The 6,707-nt window shown below is 45.1% G+C and overlaps 1 protein-coding gene across 2 annotated transcripts in view; it reads left to right on the top strand.

Moving 5' to 3' along the window:
- The first annotated feature begins 3,018 nt into the window (after nucleotides 1-3,018).
- NFYC (nuclear transcription factor Y subunit gamma) overlaps nucleotides 3,019-6,707 on the top strand; it is a 67,418-nt gene continuing 63,729 nt past the window's right edge. For both annotated transcript variants that reach the window (XM_072771706.1, XM_072771703.1), the window contains exon 1: nucleotides 3,019-3,183. The gene's annotated coding sequence lies outside the window, so the exon portion shown is untranslated. The remainder of the gene's footprint in view (nucleotides 3,184-6,707) is intronic.

Below are 6,707 nucleotides of genomic sequence, written 5' to 3'. Positions count from 1 at the left end.
GATGGTTATGTAAGCCAGAAGCCAATAGGTTGATTTACAATGAAAGATGTAATGATCAAAAGAACAGATCCTCCCAGTGGCAGATCACTAAATTCTGTCCCAAGTTAAGTCATTTGCGGGGTGAGTCTAGAATCACAGCAGGGAAGCATGTTGATCTTAAGAAGCATTTCTTAGCTCAGGCAGCCTGAGATATTCTCACCCACTGTAGGGATGACATGGAAAAGGAAATGCTAATACTTAGGTGGGCTTGACCAAGGCAGGACTTAAAAAGGCAATGCTAATTCTCGCCTCTGGACTCCCTTGTTTTGGGCTGTCATAGCTGATTAAGCCCTTTGGTTCACAAAATCGCTTTCCAAATAGGATACAGAACAAACAGTTGATAAGACTGATTAGGCATCCATTTATTAAATTACAATCACATCTGCCTTCTTGAGATTTCTCTCGTATGACCTAGATCAGAGTTTGGTTTGTTTTTTTTGATCATGATTGTACATAAAATCTTGGCTTACCACCATGGATAGCTAATTTTAAGGTTTTATTAGTCAGCATAGGCTAGCTAGGTTATGCTGCAGTAACAAACAACTAAACCAATTTCAGTGGCTTACAACAACAAAGGTTTATTTCTTGCTCACCTTACATTACATGTCATGTACATCAGCTGTGGCTCTGCACATCTTCATTCTGGGACCAACACTGGAGAAGCAGTTCTATTTGGGACATGCTGCTCTCATGGCAGATGAAAAATAATATGGAGGAATCATTATATGGCCCATATATTTCTGGTCAGAAGAGGCTCATGCCATTTCTACTCATATTTCATTGATCAAAATAATGCCAAATGTGATGACATTAGGTGAGAAGTATAATCTTCTAGGGACAGATTAGATAGGTGGGATTTCAGAAAGGCAGGGGCAGAGAATATTGATAATAGTCTACAATATTGATAATATTCAGTCTGTATGAACCAGTATGTCTGGCATATTATATTAACTATTAAAACATTGAAATAGTTTCATAGTAGCTGATAAATACCTGCTACCCCAAGCCTCCTGACAGCTCCTCTCCCCTGGGAGTCCTTGGGACATACTCTTCACACATTAGCTACGAAAGGGTTAATACCTAGCACAGAAAGGTATCTCCACAACTTTATGAACTTCAAATCTGCTAGATAAATGCTTGAACACCGCTTGTTGTTAAGTACGTTTATGATCACCTTTTATTTCCCCTATGTTAATTCTTACTCGTTTAATTCTGAGGGGAACCTGATTTCCAGACTCTTGCAGGGAAACTGACTGCAGCCCCTATGTGGTGTCAATACTTAATTATAACAGTAATAGTGGATAATGCTAATTTATGCTGATGGCTACACATTTTTATATCTTTTGTAACAAAGTATATGTAATAATTAACTCAGTATTTTAGAGCTTCACTTAGCTTTCTCTCATTAGCTAAGCTCATTTTTTCCTTTTTTTAAATATTTTATTTATTTGAGAGAGGGAGCATGAGTGAGGGAGGGGGAGGAGAGGGAGAAGCAGACTGACTCTCCGCTGAGCAGGGAGCCCCACCGGGCTTGATCCCAGGACCCTGAGATCAGGACCTCAGCAGAAGGCAGACGCTTAACCTACTGAGCCACCCACGCACCCTTATCTTTCTACTATCTTAACATACTATTTATTTTGAGTCTGTTTTGAAATTTTTAATGCTATTTCTCATGTCTGAAAAGTATCATTATCGCCAACTTCTTTATGACACTTCTGCAATTTGCAAAGCACTTTCCTTTACCCTATTTCATTCAATCTCCCCAACACTCCAAGGAGGCAGGAATTAGATCATTTTACAGATGAAACTGAGACTCAGTGAAGTCAGGTGTCTTATAGCTGGTTAGGTTCTGTTCATTCACTCATCAAATATTTATGGAGAGCCTGAAGTGAGATTTATTCAGGTTGGATTTTGAAAACAATTTTCCTGAATCCAAGTCAAGGGCTATTCCGGTATTCTGAACACCTTTCCCACCAGAGTCATACCCTCAAAGGAAGGAAATAACAACAGTGTTGATTATATTGTTGAAGGCTCCTGCAATCCAAGTCTCAGAAAGGCTCAGAGATCCTTTATAAAAAGTCAAGGTAACCACCAGCAAGTGCAGTTTCGCTTCACTCTGCGCTTACACCTAACCCATTGGCTCAGTGTAGATTAATTCATCTACAGATTTCGAAGCTACTCAAATTGACTTGATGGGAATGAGCACTGGGTGTTATGCTACATGTTGGCAAACTGAACTCCAATAAAAAGAAATTTTAAAAAATTGAGCTTTGACACTTGCTAGCTGTGGGGCTTTGGTCAAGTTCCTTAACCCTTCTGAGCATCAGTTTTATCTTTAAGACAGTAATACTAATGCCTTGGGACGACCTGGTTGTGGAGACTGAAGACAGAAGGTATGAAAAACACGTATGTTCATTGTAATGGGTTTTCAACAGAAAATAGTTTATTTATTTATTTTTTCAATAGAAAATAGTTTAGATAGAAATTCTAAACTGCATTCAAATGAGAAAAGAAATGTCTAAGTCGACGGAAGGCTACGTCTTGGGAGGTGCTGTTCTTTACCCTGGAATATAGCATTTTGCAGTTTTGGTGTTAAATCTCCTTTTATGGTACTGGTAGCTATCTTCTCCAGCAGCAGCGCACGGAATCTGGCATCCCCATGCGGTCCTGCGTACCCCGGCTCTTTTCTCCCAAATTTACCCCCACCCCAAAAAGAAAAACCGTATTTAACACTCAAGCGTGCACTCCGAATCACAGGTCCGGAGGCGCAGAACGCCCCGCGGCGGTCACCAGGCAACGCCTCCGGGCCCCTAGGAGGGGGCGGGGCCAGAAGGCCCGCTGATCTCGCTCCGCCTCCCCAGGTCGTCGCCCCTTCCTAATTCTCGCGAGACTTCACACAAGTCAGCTTCTGCGCATTTCGAGACCCAGGGAGTCCAGGCGCGGGGGGGCAGGGGGGAGGGGGGAGGGGGGAGGGGAAGGGGGGAGACGGTGCAAACGGCGTGGCCGCCATCTTGTTTGTGCCCGCGCTTCGCGCGCGCTCCGTTCTCCGTGACGCACGCTTCCCCCTCCCCTCCGCCGAGCCCAGGCCTCCGCAGGAGCGCGGGGGCGGCTCCCGGTCTTCCCTGGACTCCTGAGCAGAGGCGTGTGAGTGTGCGGGAGCGTGTCCGCGGGGAGGGAAGGGGAGCGGCGAGCGGCGGCGGCGGCGGGGGGGAGGGGCAGCGCTTCCCGCCCTCGGCGGAGACCTCGCTTCCTCTCGCGGCCGCTGCCGTAGTTCGGTCCGGCCTGGCCGCCGCCATGTTGTGTCCTCGCCGGGCCCGCCGCTGTCGCCGCCGCCGCGCTCCTGGGGTCCGCGCGCCTCGTCGGCCCGGCCCGCGGGCTTTCTCCCATTGGCGGAAGGCGACTGCGGGGGGGCTCGCTCGTGATTGGTCGGTGGCGGGGAGGCCGCGGACCTGGCACCTTATTGGTCGCGCCGGCTCCGGCCTGGGGGGTGAGGAAGCGATCGGAGGCTGCAGGGATGCGCGCGGCTCGGGCTCGGGCTCGGGCTCGGGCTCGGGCTCCGGCTCGGGCTCGGGCGGCCGGGGGTGACCCCCTCCGGTGCGGCCGCGGGGTTGAGGCTGGGGGCGGGCCTGGACCCCTTAAGGGGGAAGACAAGGTGAGGGTCCTGCAGGTACTGTGCACGGCCCGGGGTGGGGCGCGCCCCTAACTCCAGAGGTACCTCCGTGGAACCTGCGTGGCCTCTTATAGGGCCGTACAAGCCCCAAGGATGCAAGGCTTGGAAACACCGAAACCGGGGTCAAGGGCTGAGAGTGTGTTGCTAGAGCCGGGAGAGCTAGACCTGGACTTTTTTTTTATCTTTATTTTTATTTTTTAAATCGAGCATCGTTAACATAGAGTGTTATTTTAGTTTCAGGTGCACAGGGTAGTGATTCAACAATTCCATGCATCACCCAGTGCTCCGCTCCCAAGTGTATCCCTTGATCCTCATCCCCTGACCTGCCCCCTCTCTGATCATCATCGGTTTGTTTTCTTATGGTTAAGATACACTGGAGTCGAACCCAATTTGTGAGCGAGCTCGATGTCCACGGATGCTAGCTAGATCTGAGGGCATTGGTGTAGGAGGAAAGGGCATCAGGGCGTTAGGGACGGATCGAAGCGATAGGATCAGATCAGAGGGGCACTTGATGGGATGAGCGCTGGGTGTTATGCTATATGTTGGCAAATTGAATTCCAATAAAAAATAAAAAAATAAAAGGATCAGATCAGGGATTTTGTCGGAGAGTGCCAGCCTTGAAAGCGAGGTTTCAGTTAACCACCGGATCTGGGATGTGATATCAGGAGAAAACTAAACAGAACCAGCCTGAGAAAGGGATCCCGTTGAGTCAGTGCGCCGGGTCTTTACTGAATGCCGCCAAGCCTTAAGAGGCACAGCATTAAGTAGTGACAGATACTTAGGAATGAGAAGTGCAAAGCATTTTGGGGGAACATTTTCAGACTTGGGAATTATAGATGATTGGGTCTCAGGACCATGCAGTTGATTTTGAGGTATTGATATATGAAGTTTTCCTGCCTTAGGAAGCATACACGTCAGGGCTGAGATTCTAAAGCTACACTTGCTAGTAGATATTAGTTACTTGGCATTTATTTGTTGAATAGATATTGTTAGGTTCCTCTTTAGTGGAAGAGAGCTTAACAGAGATCCTGGACCCTTGAATTATAATTATAATTATTATTATTTTTATATGTATATGCTGAAAAAGTATACCCACATTTGTGTGCAATTATTATTATTTAAATAAGCAGCTTATGGCATCTGGGTGGCTCAGCGGTTGAGTGTCTGCCTTTGGCTTAGGGCCTGACCCCCGGAGTCCTGGGATCAGGTCCCAGGTCGGGCTCCCTGCATGGAGCCTGCTTCTCCCTCTGCCTGTGTCTCTGCCTCTCTCTCTCTGTGTCTCTCATGAATAAATAAATAAAATCTTTAAAAATAAGTAAAGAAGCAGCTTAGAAGGAAAATAAACTAGTACATCATTTTCTTGCATCTTGTCATGAGTTACAGGACTTGTCAACACTTTCTAGTTTGTGTTTCACCAAACTTTTGTTCTAGTCGAAGAGCTGTTAGAGTCAGCTGGGGTATTTTATCACTTTCCATTTTATTGTAATGAATTGTTCTGTATTTGCTCTTCCCATGGTTAGGGGATCATGGAAACACATTTGTGTTAAACCTCTGTGTTTCCTAATTTGTTTTTCTTCGTCTATGTTAGATGATCCTTTCTAGCTTTAGATGAATGTTATACTTCTGTTTTCATACCAGCTTCAAGAAACTTCTCTGGTTTTCAAATTTGGTCAGTTTTATGTGAATGCAACAAAATTTTCAAGAGAGAAAGAGAAAGTAGTAGAGGAATGGAATTGACATTTTAGAGCACATTTACCACCCTGTTCTGTTAGGTAGGCATTATCATTCCCATATTGCAGATGATAAAGTTGAGGATCAGAGAGGTTATGTAGCTTATACAGTGTCACTCGGTGGTTGAACTGGAATTCTGATCCAAGTTGTCTGTTGCCAAAGCCTGTAGTTTTAAGTGCTATGTTGTGCTGTCCATATAAACCTGACTAGTCAAACTTCAGATAGCGTTATATTTCAAAGTGAATCATCTTTCTTTGATTGATGGGTGTCAGGACTGTATTGAATGGGGAGAATATAAACAATTTTTTGTAGTGTTTCAATGATTCAGACCACGGAATAGGAACCAGATAGAATATAGGTTCTTCAGCTGGATATTTTTTTTTTTAATTTTTATTTATTTATGATAGCCACACAGAGAGAGAGAGAGAGAGAGAGAGAGAGGCAGAGACACAGGCAGAGGGAGAAGCAGGCTCCATGCACCGGGAGCCCGATGTGGGATTCGATCCCGGGTCTCCAGGATCGCGCCCTGGGCCAAAGGCAGGCGCCAAACCACTGCGCCACCCAGGGATCCCCAGCTGGATATTTAAATCATATCTCTTGTTTTCTGTTGTGTAGAGAAAGATTTACAAAGTAAACTGTTGGAGTTTTTCTGAAGCCAGGTAGATACTAGGGAAAAGTATGTACAGAAAGTTTAAGAATCTGCATTCTTTAAAATAAAATCAGGCTTCAGAAAATTGCTGACATAATCCTTCTATATATGGAAGTGATTAATGCCAAGGAGTGAGGAACTACCAAGTGTATAAAGAACTCATTTGGAAGCTTTTTCAAATATCACTAGTTCTTTAGAATCGTAGTCTCCAAACACTGGGATCTATCCAGAAGCCTAGTGCCTTCTTCAAACCATGGAATAGTGATTCTGTTATATACTTATTCTGAATGATGTGTAAAAGTAAGCCTGGATATAAAAAATTATTTGCAGTTCTAGTATTTGTATGGAAATCTTTAATTCAAGTTTCAAGGGGAGACGAATTGGAAGTTTGAGTTGCTTTGCTACTTGATACAATTAGGTGAGGATCTCCTCTCTTTTATTTGCAATTAACAATTACATTGCAGTGTGGAAGTTAGAGTCAAAAGAACAAGAGGAAATAGGGCTTGCCATGCATTTTGTACCTTGGTCATCTCACCTTCCTTTGACTCAGTCATTAAGGTAGCCAAATATGAAGAATATTAGGGCATCCAGACAAGGTTGCAAAAACAAGCATACACA

Source organism: Canis lupus, chromosome 13 (genome assembly GCF_048164855.1).
Source record: "Canis lupus baileyi chromosome 13, mCanLup2.hap1, whole genome shotgun sequence".
NCBI classification, from domain to species: Eukaryota; Metazoa; Chordata; class Mammalia; order Carnivora; family Canidae; genus Canis; species Canis lupus.
Note: the sequence above shows the minus strand (reverse complement) of the source record. Positions and strands in the feature narration are given on the sequence as shown.